The sequence below is a fragment of the Passer domesticus genome, chromosome 5 (genome assembly GCF_036417665.1).
Source record: "Passer domesticus isolate bPasDom1 chromosome 5, bPasDom1.hap1, whole genome shotgun sequence".
NCBI classification, from domain to species: domain Eukaryota; kingdom Metazoa; phylum Chordata; class Aves; order Passeriformes; family Passeridae; genus Passer; species Passer domesticus.
The window spans coordinates 67,923,125-67,941,620 of NC_087478.1; the positions used below are offsets into that span (position 1 = coordinate 67,923,125).

General features: G+C 41.1%; 1 protein-coding gene across 18 annotated transcripts in view; it reads right to left on the minus strand.

The window, feature by feature from the left end:
- Window positions 1–18,496, minus strand: part of RASSF8 (Ras association domain family member 8) — a 72,624-nt gene that overhangs the window by 26,893 nt on the left and 27,235 nt on the right. For 15 of the 18 annotated variants that reach the window (XM_064420765.1, XM_064420776.1, XM_064420780.1 and 12 more), the window contains one exon: window positions 7,718–7,800. The gene's annotated coding sequence lies outside the window, so the exon portion shown is untranslated. Of the gene's footprint in view, window positions 1–7,717; window positions 7,801–12,820; window positions 13,005–18,496 lie in introns of those variants that run through there. The other 3 variants (XM_064420778.1, XM_064420777.1, XM_064420771.1) reach the window with 2 other exon arrangements.

The window sequence follows — 18,496 nt, forward strand, 5'->3', positions numbered from 1 at the left end:
GACAGAACAGAGCTATTACTGTGAGGAGTCTTTAAACAGTTAAGCAAGATAAATGAGTGGGGGGAACCCATCAATTTCTAAAATTTCCACTTGGCTTTGCTTACTTCCATATTTCCTCAGGCACAAAAGAACTTCTTTGCTTCTTCTATTCTCTATTTATAGGACTCAGCTGGATCACTTAAGTATTTCCCCTCCCTTGAGCTTAGCTAATTTTATTAGAGCAAAACCTGAGGTAATCGTAACACACAGCAATAGCTTATGGGCTGAAATATTCAAATTGTATTACTTAATTCACGGAATCGTGGAACATGTTAGGGTGGAAAAAGCCCATCTCATTCCCATCCAGCTGCCATGAGCAGGGACACCTTCCGCTATCCCAGGTTGCTCCAAGCCCTGTCCAGCCTTGCCTTGGGCACTTCCAGGGATCCAGGGGCAGCCACAGCTTCTCTGGGCAACCTGTGGCAGGGCCTTAACAGGAACCATTTCTTCTCTATATCTCACCTAATTTCCCCCTCTTTCAGTTTGAAATCCCCACAGTTTTCTGTCTGAATTCCCATGGTTCTGGGGCATTGCCACAACAGCTGCAAGAGAAGCCTACACCTCTTTGGCCAACTGGCCACACTGAACAGAATGGACGTGGAATCAAATTCTACTTCAGGAGATGAGAATGCTTAGGTTCTCTATTCAGCTGATAATTTCAGGGAAAGTGTTACAAACTTTGTACTTTCTAAACCCCTAATTATCTATAAGTGTTGCTGAAACTCACCTAAACTCCAAAACTCACTGGAAGGAGTGAGAAGTGCAGATATGAACATAATAATAAATACACTTCCCCTTGGAAGTCCAATGAAGGTCACTTATCATGTTCATAGAAAGACCCAGCAAAGAGTTCTTCAGGAAAAACATGATTCTCTGCCAAAAAACTGACAGCAATTAACAGAAGTCAGCCAGCAATGCCAATGGAAAATAGATGTTAGGTCAAATTCAATATAGCAAGGGGGGAAAATTTTTATTTTTCCTGCTCCTGCCTTCTTTCTCCATGGCAACAATTTTTAAACCAGTAAAACTTCCCTCCATATTTTCAGACAGCAGCTACATTTTGCACTTTCTGTGATGGAGCCTTTCACTGCTGGCCATGCAGTCACAGACTTTCTTCTCAGCTCCTAATGGCTACATTCTCCTCCTCACTGCACCCTCAGCAACCCCATCGTGTCCATTTGCCCAGCACGAGGATGTCAGGACAGATTTCTGGAGTATGCAGTCTTGCTAAATGCAGGCAGGGCAAAGCAGCCCTCTCCTTTCTTCACCTGATCAACTTATTTTCCCTCAGGAAGTCCTTCCACACTGATCTCTGCCCTTCTTATCCACTTCTTGCTCAGTTTACCCAGGAACTTTTTATGGCTCACTCGCCTGTCACCTCAGACATGCACATGGGAAGTGAATTCCACCAAGTTACTGGGTAAATCTCTTTATCCTTCTTCACGCTGTCCCTTAACCCACTTGTGCAGAGCACCTACCAAAACACAAGGGATCAGCAGGTGAGACCCTATTGCTTTTTGGGCTGATTCAGCTTACTCTATTCACCTCCACACCCTCTGCAGGGTGCACCTTCTCTTTGCTGCCTTTCAGAGAGGTCAAGACAAGCACAGTTCTGCTTTAAAGAGCTCCTGCAAAGCACCCAGATGATGGGCAATGTAATCAAAACTTTCTGGAAGTACACTCATCCCTCCAAAAGGAATTGTATCATCATTCCTCCTATCACGGTGGATCTTCACCATTTTTTCTGAGCTTACAAGATGCCTGGGATGCCAGACACTGGTACTGAAGAACACAGAATTATTGACATTGGAAAAGTTCTCAAAGATCATTGAGTTCAACCTCTGACTGAACACCACCTTGTCAGCCAGGTGCCATCTTGTTTAGGCTGAGACCCTTTGTGTGAGGACACGAGGCTTGACTCTATTTTCATCAGAAGGCTGATTTATTATGTTATATATTATACTAAAATACTACATTAAAACTATACTAAAAGAACAGAGAGAAGAAGATCAGAAGGCTACCAAGACAAGAATAGAATTGGAATGAATAACAAAATCCTGTGACTGCTCACAGCCTTGGCACAGGTGGCTGTGATTGGTTACTAATTGAAAACAATCCACATGGACTAATGAAAGATGTACTTGTGGCCTTCCACAGCAGCAGATAGTTATTGTTTACATTTCTTTCTTGAGGCTCTCAACTCCTCAGGACAGAAAAAATCTTAGCAGAACATTTTTCACTAAAATATCATGGCTACAGTGCCACATCCAGTCTTAAAGATCTCCAGAGATGGTGACTCCACCACCTCTCTGGGCAGCCCCTTCCAATGCCTGACCACCCTTTCAATGCCTGACCACCCTTTCAATGAAGAAATACTTCCTGAAGCCTTCCTGACAGAGAGTCCAAATTAAACAAAAAAGAGCATCTCAGCACTGCTGCTTGAATTGCTGTGATGAATTCTCTGGGTTATCATCACCCTGCTTATGATGGACAAAGCCCAGCTTGCATTTCTCTTCGGAAGCAGAAAAAAAAAAAAAAAAACCAAAAACAAAACAAAAAAAAAACACCCCAAAAAAAAGAAAAACCACACCCAACAACAACAAACCAAAACCAAGAGATCTAATTAGGACATTTTTTAGTTTCCCCAGTCTTTCTTAATTAGAAGCACCCCAGTATCTGTGGATCCTGCTTCTTCACAGAAACAGAGGAGAGGCTGTGCAGTCAGGAAAGCCACTGGTAGCACTGAATAATAGGCAGGGTTAAGGATTTAGAAGTGTGTGAGGAAACTCAATGAAAAGAGCCTGGCACGCAATCTAAATCCTGGAAAGAACTCAAGGGGAAGTGCCCACAATGTTGTGCTAATCATGAGATAGTCAGCAAATAAACACCTAAAACTGTGCAAAATTTAGAGCTTTAAATCATAAAAACATCCAAAACATAACATTTAAATTAAAATCAAACATAAGTTTTCTCAGACCTAGGAAAGGTTATATGAAAGAAATCTTATATTATTCTTTATAAAATTCTTATAAATAAAAGTACAAAGGCTTACCAAGTGAGGTAAGACAGGGATTCACATTTCTCTTCCTATTTAGTTATGAATAAGCTGAATACTAATTTGCAGGTATTTGTAAGATTTTTACAATTTGACAAATGAGATGCATTTGACTTCACTTAGCCACTATTTTTTCTTCCTCACTCTAAGATATCAAATACTAAAGCATGTTTCCTTAACAAATACAATTCAAAACAAACTTTTGTTTCTTTAAAGCCCAGAAATTCTCATTTTCAAACATTGTGCAACTATCCTTTGTAGAAGCAATCTGCAAAAAAATCTGCAAATCTGTTCCAAAACTACATGGAACAAAGATTTTATCAGAATGACATGCCTTCAAAAAGCCGAGTTTCTTTCCTGCCAGAGAGAGAAATTACTAATGTGCATTGTAATTAGTACAAAAAGTAATACTATCTTTGCAGTTGCAGACTGGAAAAAACTACAGTTTGATGTTTACACTGCAGTAAATAAAGCGAAAAAACTTTTGAATTGGGTAATAAGCACATTTTTCCTCTCAAATGTTTAATGACAGTGAATCATTAAACACCCATGAGGTGAGGTCTTCCCCATTTTGGTAATGTAAAGATTAGAATATTTCAGAATTCCCTAGTGATTGATAAATTAATAAAATCCAAATGAAGTAATTTTATCTTTAGAGTCCACAGGAATTGCATAATTCTGTTTTTCCCACTGTTCCACAGCAAGTGAGGGATGCAAACCTTGCCAAGCTTGATAAATTAATGAAAAAAAAAAGGAGGAAATTGTTTGCCTGCAACACTCAGGGCTTGGATGGAGCAACCCACATCTCAAGAAACAAATATTTTTGAAGCAGAAAAGCTAGGGACTACTGTCTCTTCATGTAAGTGGCACTTCCACACACCACCCCCCCCCCACCATTTACTATCAATACTTCTGTCCTTTCCAGACATCCTGTCTCCACTTACATTCCATTTTCAGTTTGCCCTCAGCTGGCAAGCACAAGATGAATCCCAACTCTGAAAAACCACTGGAAGAATTTTTTTTCCCCCCCAACTATCAGAGCACTGTATTTCTTCAGAAACACTTTCAAACTATTCAACTTGAAATGCATTTCAAATACTTGAAATACTGCTGTTTCAAATGCAAAGAAACCATCCAGATGTAGATATAAGAGCCATGTTTTATGTAAGGACAGATTTACACAGGACTGTAAAGTAAAGGAAAAGAAGCCTTAAATGAGAAAGCAAGAAACCTCACATAATGAAAATGTGACCAAGTGAGGAATAGGAAAGAAATTAGTGCACATGACATGGTATCTTCATTTTCAGGTCTGCCACCCCACCAGTCTGAACAAGTGCAACACAGACAGCAAGGAAACAAGAGGTACTTTGTGCAGTGTGAGGTTCTCGAGTGGGGAAGAGAGATGAGAGATGAAAAGTATCTCTTGTAATGCAAAGAATGCAGCAAAACTCAAGGATCCCAACAATACCACTGTCAAAGAAAACTTTTTTCCTGTAGTGACTCAGTGCGCAGGCAGCAGGAGAAAGGTGTGCATCCAGCAAAGCTGAGATAGACAGGATAAGCAATGAGAACCTGAGAGGCAGCAGTTTTTGCTTGAGATTATTCCTCACCTCAAGCAGAACTCGCCAGCATGTGAAAACAAAACTCTCCCTGAGCCAGAGATCCTCTCTGAGAGCATCCAGGAATTTCTCCCACCTATTAATGCCTGTCAGTAGATACCACTCAAAGGTGAAGGGCAGAAAATCATGAGCTCAATGAATGGAGTATTTTCTGATTCATGACACTCAGATGAAAAAGGAATTGCACTCTGCTTCCATGGCTCTGGAAGGGAGCACACACATTTCTTAGCCCAGCCAGCAGAAGTATCTGCCCAGCTCAGGTAGGTCAAAGACATCTAAACCATGACAAACACAGACCACAAAACAGCTGGTGGATACAAATCGTCAGTGCTCACAAACCAACAGTCTGGCTTTGTTGCTTATCAAACATCCCAGAAAATGCAATACCACTATGCAGAAAAACATGAAGCAGCATTCTGTGAGTGAAAGCTTCTGAAGTGAGTCCTAAAACATTTTTGTCAAGTGTATTTAAGACTTTGTATGAGTTAATTCAACTCATTATACCTACTCTGAACTTCAAAGAAAAAGTTATATCTATTTTTGTCTGCTCTTCATATTTAAATTTTAAATATTGAAAGAAAAATATTTCCCAAAGTTAACTCCTCTGATTTAGTGTCCACTTGTGCTGCCAGAGTGAGTAAAAGTTCTGTTCCTTTTCTTCATTATTTTATTTATGGATTAACACTGAATAAAAGTGGATTTATTTTTTTTTTTCTTAAAAGTACAAAAATCTATCATTACTCCATGATTTCAGCTGGGGAAAAAAAAATTATTAAAACACATAGTACAAGCGGACCCTGTCTTGTGCCCCAAAGCAGACAGCAAAATAAAGTCATGTAACAACAACAAATTACATTAGTGATGCTTAAGGCAAAAAACCCAAACTGGTTTATTCAAAACAAGCAAAGGTAGATAAGTCACTCTCCCCATGTGAGGATGCGCAGGCACCATCCTAATGAATTTCCAGCAGGCAAATAACTTCTGCTCTCATACAAAAAAATCATTCAGAGACAGTAACTCACATGACCTGTTTCAAAGTGACAAATAAAGGAGTGACACTGCAGTCACCTGGCAGCTGGCCACAAACTCGCTCCACTGAAAGGAATTTATTCAAGATAGAGTCAACAACAAATTCTTAAATATTTCAACTTGGCAGAAGAAAACCTGGCTCAACACCACTATATTCCAACCTTCCTGGAGTTCCAGGTTAACATACGTATATTTGCTCTGGCTAAGTGTCACCTGAGAAAAATAAGAGACCAGTGTCTAAATTCTGTGTGCTGGTTCAGCCAGCAGGACTGTCCCCATGGCTGGTACCACCTCCCACACAAACCATTGCACCCCTTTAGCAAGAAGATGTTGTTGGCTGAGGGCAGCAATTAATGCTCTGGAAATGTTTGCTTTAGAATTAATCCACTTATGTGCATTAAAGAGGCATGTAACATGCCTAGAATGTAGGGCTGAAAGTGCTTTAATGAATAACCCAAAACACCTCTCAAACTGAGGCAACTTAAGACAAGCCTGAAGCCAGACTCTAGCCAACATAGCATTTTGGGTGCTGTACATATGGACAGATGCATCCACAGACGTACCACCCTTCAGAAAAGCTCCTCTTCACCATAAAGAGTGCATTTTCTGTATATGCATTGATATTTCTACTAGTTCTACACTGTATTAAGGATCATGAAAGCATCCATCCAATGCTGCTTTCCTTCAGCTTTTCCTGTAGTAAGATAAAGCCGTTGTGCTTTTATCCTTATCTGTACCTGAGATACACAGAGCATGGGACAAGCTGTCATTGTGGCAAATGAATAAGGCATTTTAATTTATTTTGTTCTATTGGTCCCTCAGCTGCTTCAGTTATCAACATAAGATGGCTATAAATACTACATTTGCAATAGAAGGAGTGGTAAAATGGCAATATACACACAGAAATGAAAAAGGTGGTGTGACTGCCATGAAAGTCTATCACTGAGAAGCTGATGTGTACACAAAAGGCAAATCAGCTTTAAACAAGGCCTGTAAATGGTGACAAGCCAGAGAAGAAGCTGCATTCTCAGGTTTTTTTCTCACTTGCTTCACCAGCCACATCATAAAACAGGGACTCAAAAACTCAAACCAATATGAAAAAACAAATGTATAATCTGAAAGTATGTATTTCAGTCTAAATTCTGATGTATTTCCTGTATCAAGGATTCATCACGTTGCCAGGAAAAACACCACCTGCTACTTTTTTCGATTTTTGGCAATGTCCGAGTGGCCAAGCTGGGGACAACTCCTTACAGTGAATCACAGAATCATTAAGGTTGAAAAAGATCTCCAATATCACGGAGTCCAACCTTTGATCAAACACAACCTTGTCAACCAAACCAAAAAGAAACACCAGTTGTTTCTTGAACACCTCCAAGGATGGTGATTCTTCCTCTCTGGGCAGCCCATTCCAATGCTTAACAAGCCTTTCAGTAAAGAAATTCTTTCTCAAGTGAAGATCTGCTGCCCAGGATCATCCAACAAGCAGAGGAGCCAAGGACAAAAGCCTCCTTTCATTTCACACTCCCTAGTGACAGGTTAGCTGTGGGCCCCCCTCTTACACAGAAGGAAGGTGCATATCCATGGAGATCACACCACCATAGGAGAGAAAAACTCAGCAGGGCAGGTCTGCCCAGAACACAACTGGTTAGAGAAGACATTGCACAGAGCAGGGGACCTGGGATCTTGCTCAGGTTACTCATCTTAGGAAAAAAGGGGGAGTGATGAACTTATGAAGCTGCCCCATCCCTGGAAGTGTTTAGGGCCAGGTTGGACGGGGCTCTGAGCAACATGGTCTGGTGGAGGGTGTCCCTATTCATGGAAGGGGGTGGAACGGACAATCTTTAAGGTCCCTTCCAACCCAGGCCATTCTGTGACTCTAAGTTTTAGAGTTTTCTGAATGCTTTATGTGGAAGTACTTTCAGAAGAGAGCAGGGAAACTCTTTCTTGGAGGGTTTTGGTGCTAACTTCTTACCTGCAGATAAAGACAGAGATGTCCGCTTATACACAATCTGCTACTCCAGGCATCAGTGTTCACTCTGCTGACGAGGGCAGTTCCTAGAAGGAGAAAAAGATAAATATTGTTATACATTAGTGAAACAAACTTCTTGAGGATGAAGTTTTATTCCTCCTCCTTCAATGTTTTAGAAAAACACCATGTTCACCTGGCACCTATAGATCTACAACAGCCTGGTACACACAAGCGGTATTTTATCTTTGAAAAGTTAATGCAAAAGAAACTTGGAATACTGCTGTTTATTTGCTGCTTCTTATACCTGGTGTGACATGTTCCTGCTATAAATAACTAAGTGTGGTAAACAACAATTCAACAGCTTTCCAGAACATCAGGAGGAAAAAAAACCAACCAAACAAACAACCCCCCCCCCAAAAAACAAAAAAAACCCACCCAAAAAAACAACAAAAAAAACAACAACAAAAAAAAAAACTAAAAAACCAACCAAATCCTAAGCACTGTATTAGGTAGTCAGGAGCATCTACCACTGGTAAATTGTAAATATAGGAGATTGTGAAATAATCTTTCCCATTTTTCTTTTTAGGGAAAATAATCCTCAGACTGGATAACTTCCAGTGTATAACCCTCCAAGTGCTCCGGTGCTGCACACCCTGACTCCCTCACGGCAGTGAATCACAAGCAATGGATGCACAAACAGCCAAACAAACTGGGCAAAAGGTAACAAATCCCAAACTGCTGATTAAGACTAATAATCAGCTTGGAAGGGATGCTTACTAGAACAATGTTTAACAGCATCATTGTGACAGACATGGCCTAACATTATGGCACAGCCAAGGAGAACATGTGAGATGTGGTTATTTTTAAGCCTTCATGACCAAATATTTTCTGAGTTATATTTTAAAGGAACATATCTATTATGTGTAACTCTACATGGGAACTTTATAGAGTGCAGCATGGAAAAACAGCTCTAAATCAGAAAAACTTGTATTTCAGCATCTCCTCTACCACTGTTGTCAGACATTGAATTTTGTCCAGACAAAATGTCTATCTCCTAATATCTGTCTGATGGAAAGATGTAATAAGTACCAACTCCAGCATAAGAACATCATAAGAGTTCAGAAAACAACAAAATCCTCTTAACGATCTGGAAAGAAGGGAAGTCTGTAAAATACTAAACCATGCACACCATGCATCAAAGCCCTAGAGAAGTAATTGCATCTCTCATTATAGCCCAAAACGCCACAACAGCACATTCAGGAGCTCCAAAAGTCTCAGGCACATATAATTTTTACCATGACTGACCGAATATGCAGCTTTCATTCATAAACTGATATTAATTAAATTTCTGGGTTGCCACTGTATGTTTTTGTGATGTTTTGTGCTTTCCACTCTGCAGACCTACTAACATTTACTAACAGTTCGCATGAGCATTTAGCTCTGAAATGAACAGAATAATTTTTTGTGAATTTACGTTTCTCAACTGAGAAGCTGTAATTTAATAGAAGGAAGATATGCTTATTAATCTCCTTAATTTACTTCATTGCAGTTCCATTAGAGAGCATTCCTTTAAGTTCTCTACTCAGGTTTATTCACTGCATAGTCCTAAGTAGGGTCAAACAGTCATAGAAAATGCAGAACATTCATCTAATCCAACACATCAGGTTAAAGCACCAGTGCTTGAGCCCCAGTCACTTACAATCCCCACTTACACATGTTAGATTAGGAAAATAAATCTGGTTTTAGGATACAGATGGTGAATTAGTTAATCCAGAGGAACAGATGCTTGAATTTTGCTGAGGGAGGGAGAGATAGAGAAGAGAGAAATAATCACCCTAAACTATGAAAACTTAGGTTTGAGATGCTAAAATTGTCTTCTTCTACTGCAAACTGATAAACTGCCAATACACAAATAGCAAACATCTCAATTACCACTGTTTTTTAATTACCCCAGGACACTTTATACAGAGAAGAGTAGATTCTGAACCTGGGAGTGGCTGTGATGCTGATCCAGCAGCAGGCACTGACACTTCTGCTCCAACAGAGCTGCATTATCTGCAGCTCTATTGAAACCCTAAAGCTCCTCTCAGACCACTCTGCAAACTGAGTGGGAAGGAGTAAGGATAAGAGCCACATTCTGTCCTTAGGGACCTCTATTCAGCCATTTCCTCTTTGTTTTCCTCAAGCCATACGGCTTCCTGACAAAATCTGTACAAACAATAAATCCATTAATCAAAGCCACTGCTAGAGCAAAAGGCTTTTTCCCCCCCTTTCCCTTCATCAATCCAGACATTTTAATGGAGATGTTTTACGTATTTTATTTTATGAAAGTCCCGAGGAAAATACTGAAGTGGTCTTTGTTCTCACATTGCAGCCCCAGTTCCAGTTTGTACTTGTAGAAGGAGATCCTCACATAAAATGCAGACATACAGACATAGACAGAAGTCAGTCAAACCAACAAGAAAGGAGTCCAGCCTAGTTGAATCTTTGCAGAGAGAGTATAAATTGCTACCTAGGTCCGCTGGCATACTATCTCAAAAATCCAAAAGTTACAAAGAAAACATAATTAACAGAAGTAGGTAAAATAAGAGAGGCATTAAAAGTCTATTCCCACAAGGCTCTGAGGAGATGCACACATGCAAATGCCACAATTAGCTCAAAGGAAGAGCTTCTCTTAAGAGATGCCACAAAAAAGGACTTCCCCACACGAAAGGAACTCAGCAGGAGGGAGGATACAGAAAGAGCAAGATTTCTACTTCTTGTAGGTGGAAAACTCCCTTTCCAGAAGGTGGAAAGATCTCCCACTCCTTTGAAAGTAGGGAGAAGAACACTAAACCCAAACCTAACCAGAGTCATTCTTTCACCAAACTAAACATACACTGGAGGGACTGCTGGAAATGCAAGCTGCCTGTTTTGATGATCTATTCCCATGCAGGCTTTTCCCAAAACTTCTTTGACTGAAATTTCATTAGTCAATAGTCTGCAGTGCAGGAAGACTGGGAAGAACAAGAAATTACTTTCCAACTCAGGTGGTCTCTTGCAGTCACACACTTCTAAAGCAATTGTGGCCCTTCCACTCACATGGAAGGAAAACAAGATTGGCATGGTAACAAATCTTTTTACCTTAAATCATGTTTTATTTTCTTCACAGCTGGCCTACAACTTACTGAATGACCAAAACTGTTCCACAGTTCATGTCAGCAAAAACAACCCTCTGTTTAAATGAAGTTCAGGAAACGCAAAGCAGCTTATGACACTGACAAAGACCTTACAGAGAAAGAGCATTTTAAAAGGTGTGAAATTCACTTTCCAAAACTTGGAGCAAGGTGGTTTTGTTTTGGTTTTATTCTTTTCTTTTTTTTTGAGGGGGGGTGGTGTTTGCATTTTTTTTTAAATTCAGGAAAGCAGCATTCTTGATTAAATGCAGGAAATCTTTGAAATTACATCCCTTTCTGTCTTCATTGAATTAAATAACAATTAGCCACAAAGAAGAAGAAAAAAATACAGAGCTTAGAAAGTTTGAGTCATCTTCAAGGAGAAACATCTAATGTTAACAAGGTCAGAACATTTCAGTCAGTTCTTGTGGGTAATGGGAAATACAAGATGTTAGCTTCTGCTCCTATCAAGGCAATGACAACTCTGAAAGACTGCAGATATCACTTGGAGCCTACACCACTATAAATTATTAGCCTTGAGGCCACAGCCTAGAAAGATACAACATCATATCCAAAGTACAGATGGATGTTTGGATGCCTTGAGGTAGTGATGAAAGGTGTGTTTGTTTTGGACAAGGCAGTAAGGAAGATCAGGTGCTGCCAGCTAGGGAAGCCTTTTACCACATCTGGGACAGATGGTCCCAAATTATCTTCTCATCACTGCTAATCAGAAGTCATCCTTCAGCAGCTATATAATAACCTATGTAAAAATAAACCTGGGATTGGTGTTTGGCTTCTAGAAAGGAGAGAGCTTGCCTGTCACAAGTCAGTAAGTGCAGGCAGCATCCTGTCTTGGAGTCTCATTTACAAGCCTGTTGTATGAAGCTCTGCAGGTGCAAGACGGTGTCTGCATCAGATGTGAAAACTTAGGGGCACACCAATGGGGAGGAAAAGGCAGTTCTCCCTCCTGTCAGCTCACTCTTCTCTGCCCTGACCCTATTGATAAACAGCATGTCCTCCCAAATTAACAGGATCTCTATCACCCTGCTTTGTCTACCGCTGTTGCCTACGGGAACAAAACTGATCCAAACTGGAAGCAAGATACATTATTTGGAGAATATAAAGAGCATGAAGCTCTTCATGTCTTCACTGACTGAAGCCACTTGTTCATGTCCTCACTTGACTGTTGAAGTGGCCAGTCATAAGATCCAAAAATTTTATTGCCTCTCTTCCCTGAGCAACCTAACACCTCAAATAGAATTGAGAAAGGATTTGTCCAGCCCAGACTTCACTGCACCATTAAGTCCCACACCCTGTTTTAGCAGGAGCAACACCATTTACATCCCAGAAAAGGTGCTTCTTTGTTACTGCTATTTAGCTCTTTTCAGGAAGAGAAAAAAACTGCTTATGTTCAAATTCAGCCCCAAACTACTCCTTATTTGCCCACAACACTGCATCCTAGTTCTTTAAGGTCTACTGTGTTGTTGAAAAGCAAGGGCTAAAAAAATGTTGACACATAAACCAAGAAGAGTGAAATTAAAATTATAAAGCAGCTTGATGTAAAAGAAAAGTCTTGACTGAGCTCTCCAGAGTTCTGCCTGTCATTTGTCTCCTTGCAAGTACATGAAGGGCATCTGATTTTGAGGAACAAGAGGCTTGAATTCATTTAATAAGTTTCTAAGCCTTTAGAGTTACAGTTGTTGAGAAAAGAGAAGAAGAAAAACACTTGAAGTGATTTATTTTCTTTTTGTTTAAACAACACAGCCAGGAGAGCCCTGGCACATGATCTTAGAGCATCAGAGCAGAATACCCACAGGTAGAGCATGTTGCTTTCTCTTCCTCCAAATGAACGCTTTATTTTGCAACCCTGGTGATTAAAGCCCTATTACTCCAGGATGAAAAGGGGGTGCTGATACAGCAGAGAACCATCACAGCTCACCCACAGACTCACCTGCACATCCGACTCTATTCCCTCATCCTCGCAGCTGTGCCTGGAAAACACCAGGCGAATTGTACAGGAACCAGGAGCTTCTCTTCTTGTCAGCAAGACCACTTTGTTTTTTTCAACACAGGAGGCACTGGGGTGTCACACTCACTGACAGGAGGAATGCTTTCCTCTGCTTCCTTCAGCAGCCCTGAAAGCAGGATGGTTCCAACAAGCTGCTGATCAGAGGATTCCCTCCCAAAACACTGCCCTGGCCACACCGCTGTGGTTCCACAGTCAGGCTTACTTCACAAGGTAATTATTCAACAGAACAGAACAACAGAGAAAGTCATGGCAATAATTCGCTTTGTTGTTGAAAACTTCTTTTTCACTCACTGTCAAACCCAAGTCTACCCTTTGATTTAAAGGGAGCATCTCCCTCACTTTACATTCCTGCCTTACCTGCACAATTTCACACTTGACTACTAATTCTTCAAACACAGCCAACTCCTGCTATACCTACCTATGACTAAGTATTTTGCACTGGTTCTCAGAAAAGCATGTATAAGGAAGCATATTTAAAGAAAAAGAACAAGAGACTGAGCAACACAGTCAAGCAGCATTTAGCAGAAATCAGGATTAGGCCTGGCTATTCACATACCCACTGACCTGTTTGGGTTGGAGGTTAGCTCTTGTTATTAATCCTAGTGGCTGGAACTACAAGAAGGCACTTTAAAGGAATGATTCAAGTTAAATCATGTATTTCATTATCATGCACATCTCTGAAAAAGTACAGTTGGAAAAGTCATCCAGGTATTTAGGCAACATAGAAGGGGTAGCACACAAAAACAGAAGTATAATGACATGGCATTTGTTTTAGTTTTTCTTTGAGGATATTTGACAGTAACTAAAAAAAAAAAAGTAATAAGATTCTGGTTTATTTCCATTTGTGTAGTTAAAACTATGTAGAACTAATGAAAAACAAACCCAATTCTCCCTTTCACAGAGGAGCTGTGACTATCCCATCCCTGGAAGTATCCAAGGCCAGGCTGGATGGGGCTCTGAGAAACCTGGGATAGTGGAATCCCGCATGGCACGGGATTGGAGCAGGATGAGATTTCAAATCCCTTCCAACCCAAGCTATTGAAAGAGTTTATGATCCCTTTACCACTGAGCAGGTGTCCCTGCCTGCAGAATGACTGCACTGGTGGCAAAGCAGTGGCTCGCCATGCAGCCTGTATCTGCAGTATATATCACAGCCAGAACCCAACAGCCCCTCCAGTTCGCTCACAGTTGATAGCACAATTCTTGAGTAAACAATGCTCCACTTTCTAGACACTGCCAGAAAATTTCCATTTCCACATCATATTAATTTATAGGCAATTCTTGAGAGCCTGTTCTATTTTTGAAAATAATGAAAGACTGCTGCTATTTTTGCAAGTACAAGCTCTTCTTTTCTGCTTCTCTAGGTTGTTTACACAGCATCCCTTTGTGTGATGATTTAGCCTGGTTTTGTATGAGCACCAAGGTAGGTTAGTTTGCAGAGCATCAGAAGCATAAAATAATTAAGATATCAGGATTAAACAGTGACTATTTGTAAATTCAAATTGATCCAGTTTAGGATTAACCCAAGCCAGCAAAAATATCCAGTGTCAGGTCACTTTCATCTGTAACATCAGCAGAATATTCAACATCATTCTGCATTTCCAAATAACCCTTTCAAGACAGCTCTCACCCAAACCAGTGATTTTCCAGATGGTCTAAAAGTTAACTTCAATTACCCTTTTCTTGGCAAGGAGTCATAAGCCCCTGCTAATAACCCCGATTCCAGACTTCTGAGAAATGCACAGGACAAAGCAAAACATTTAACACAGTACTCTCAGCAGCAGCAAAACCTGGCAGCTGACAGAGAAATCCAGCCCTTGTTCCAATGGCGTGCAGTGCTCTCTTTTGTGACTGCCACCTTGCAGGCAGCGCATTGCTGCAGCCTTCCATCGGATTCCACAAACTCATCTTTTCCCCGTTTCCAAAGCACACAGCTCCACTGACACTTGAAAGCAGAATTCTGAACTATACCATTCTCCTGCCTCTCCTCCCTTTCTGTCTGGGCCACATGGTGCCCCTCAGTTCTGAGTGAACTGTGTCAGCATTCAGATCCATATTTGTAAGAGCCAGAAGCTCACAAGAGTCCAGCAATATGCATAAGCCAATAAAACAAAACTGCTGAGAGGATAAAAGGAGCCTGTGAATTCCTCCCTGGCTATGCCAGTGCTCATACACAAGGAAAGGACACCACCAAAGCAAACAATTTTCACTCATGAGAGCCATCAAAAGCCCATCTCTTGGTTCTGCCTTGGTACACAAAGCAAAATGCTCAAGGGCCAAAGAGAATATATATCAACACATTAAGACATCTTTATTTGAGATGTCTTGAAAACAACTTCATTAATGTATGTGAAATATGGAAAAATGGACAACATGTAGTTTTCTTGTTTATGTTGAAACACCCTCAAAGTAACTCAATTTCAGTGTAAGAGTAATACAGTAAGTTATGCAATCATTTCTTTCGGGTAACTTGTGCCTGCAAATAGCTTCCATCTAATGAACTTCAAATGTGTTTAACTGAAAGCACACAGTTGCAGTATTGCATTTTATTTAAATGGTATGCTCTGTCTCACCCCTCCAAAATGTATCGTATATCCCAAGCCTGCGGTCCTGCCCTGAACCATTATGTATCTGTAATCCCATTAGCACAAGTCTGATTCCGTGCCCATTTTCATTCTCCCTCTCAAACCGTGCGAGCGAGACCAGTCGCTCTCTTAGCCTTCCCCGCCTCTCAGCCCTTCCATCCCCTAGGCCCTCTCCTCCTCTCCCCCTCCTTCCCCCTCAGTAACCGTGCTGTTCCCGGGGATGGGACCCCCAATAAACCCTCTTCTAATCAGCATCCTCAGAAGCCATGTGGAGTTTCCTTGCCTGCCTGCTGCTGCCAGCGAACTCACAGCCTAGGGGGCCCACCGGGGTGCCCCCCCCCTCCAAAATGAATCCCAACACACACTGGCTAATAAGACATAAAATACTAAAGTGAGCAGCTGTTACTTGTTTGATGAGTGTAAAAAACAGTTGCAGATGGCACCTGCAGAGAGCAAAGCCAGGCCTGAAAGCTTGCAGATTTCCAGCTTGCTCCACAAGCACTGTCCTTGGGGAAGATGAGTACACGCCATCAGTCCTTCATCCAACGTCCCTGTCCTGTGCCATCGCGTTCCCCTCTCAGGCTGTGTGAGGAAATATTATACGATTATAACACCCCATTTCCCTAACCAAAGAAATACACATCTTACAGCAGCTACTGCTATTATATAACCACAGATTTCTTTTCATGTGGAGCTTTAATCTCTCACTTCATTATGTAGTCAAGAGATGCCAAAGTTCCTTTTTCTTTCCTTGCAATTACCTGTGAGTCAATGGAAGACAAACACGGAGCTGATTTTTGCTGGATTTACTACACTCTGTCCGAGGAAATTTAATCAACCCTCTGTGCAACAAATTCCAGGTACATTTGGACCTTGCACAGGTGCAAGTGTAAGGCAAATGTGAGAGAGAGAAAAGTTAATTTCTCTATTGCAAGCCACTGCCTCCTTCCCAAACAGTAGGAAGTAAAGCCACAGCATTCCTCTCTCTTGAGACTTAGGAGAAACCCTGCAGAAAGTGATTGAGGCACAGCAGTTTCAAAACTAATTACAATCTCTAGTTAGACACTTACTGGTAGTTAATTAGCACCTGGGAGAGACAAGGGCCAACTCATCATCAGCTGCCAGGAAAAGCATTTGATGCTGTTAAAGTCTTTGAAACTTATTTGTTTATTTGATAGTATAAAGGTACATAACAAGTTCTTGCTTCATCTACTACAAAACTTAATTTTTGTCATTGGCAACACAACTAAACACTTCAAAGGTCACTAAATAATCAAGGAGAAAGCAACACTTTACTGTCCAGTTGTACTGTTCAGCTTATGGCAAAGACTGGTGCTGCACTGTTAAATCCACCTCCTCACATCTCAATAATGGAGTTGCTAAATGTAAAGTTTTCTTATACAAACATGACCCCTAACAGTCAGTACTTGAATTCTCTGAAAAAGGTGTGGTTTTGGGGGTGACATGCAAGGCATGGAATGGGAGACAAGGAAAAGCTACTTTTATAGATGAGTGCTCAAGTCTACTAGCTCAAATAAAAAAAGGAAAGCAATCACAAAAAGGTTTTTAACAGCAAAGATGATACTGGGCGGATTAAAAAAATACCTTGTATAGCAAAGTGAAAATAAATCTATAAATCTTAGTGGCATCTCTGCCTGTGGAGGGGGTTTAGACCAAGATGATCTTTAAGCTCCCTTTCAACCTAAATCAGTCTGTGATTCTAGATAACCAGACTCTCCAAGCACTGAACAGTGAAATGAGAGAAAAATCTTCATATACACAAAGCTTTTTCTTCACAAGATCTTCAAAGCAGGGAATACTTTCTTTTTTAAATTTTCCTGATTAATAAAGTCCTCACATTAACCCCAGAGTCAGACCAAGGCAGAACTCAACACTTTTATTCAAAGACCCTTACAGTTTAACAACCAGCTACTTACTTTTTTGTTTGCTTGGTATTGGTAGGGGACTGTCAGACTCATTACCTAAAATTAAGTGCTCAACATAAGCCAGACAAAATGGAAAGATTTCTTCAGAGTTCAAAAGCAAGACTGAGGTCCTGCTGCCATTAGCAGAAAAAACAGGATAATAATCAAGATAAAGAAAAGCAGCAATAATGCCCATTGTGCCTGTTACGCTGTTTTCAGACTTCTTTGGAATGGTCTCTCTCCTGATTTACAGCACTGGCCAGCAAACCCCCCAAATTCCCGTTGAAAAGGTTCCATGCACTGTAACAACACGTGGGAGGTCCAACTGCTGTTCAAAGCCAGAGAGCTGCAAACACACGAGACCAACATGTTGTAAAGATGTACTGATACCTTTCAGAGTCCTGCTCAGTCAAGGCAGACCTGAAGCAAAGTGGCCAAAAAATAGGCTGTCCTGGTCTACTGATATGCAACACTAAGTCTGGTTCTTTTGATGATTTTGCCATTTTTTGCTGTGTGTTTTTATCAATGCTCCTCTTTCAATCACATCCAGACACAATTTTATAAGTTCTCCTCCTCCGCAAACATAGTTGTTTGCAAAACTGCAAACATTTTGTTAAAGGCATTACAAATCTAATTCACAGTATCACAGAATGGCCTGGAATGGAAAGGACCCTAAAGATCATCCCGTCCCAGCCCCCTGCCATGGGCAGGGACACCTTCCACTATCCCAGCTTGCTCAGAACTCCATCCAACCTGGCTTTGGACACTGTCAGGGATCCAGGGGCAGCCACAGCTTCTCTGGGCACCCTGTGCCAGGACCTCACCACCCTCAGAGGGAGCAATTTCTTCTTCATATCCAATCTAAACCCGCTCTCTGTCAGCGTGAAGCCATTGCCACTTGTCCTGTCACTCCAGGCCCTTGTCAAGAGTCTCTCTACGTGTTTCCTCTGGGCTCACTTTAGGCACTGGAAGGGCACAATGAGATCACACCAAAGCCTTCTCTTCTCCAGGCTGAACAACCCCAATTCCCTCAGCCTTTCCTCCCAGCAGAGCTGCTCCATCCCTCTGATCTCCTTAGTGCCTCTCCT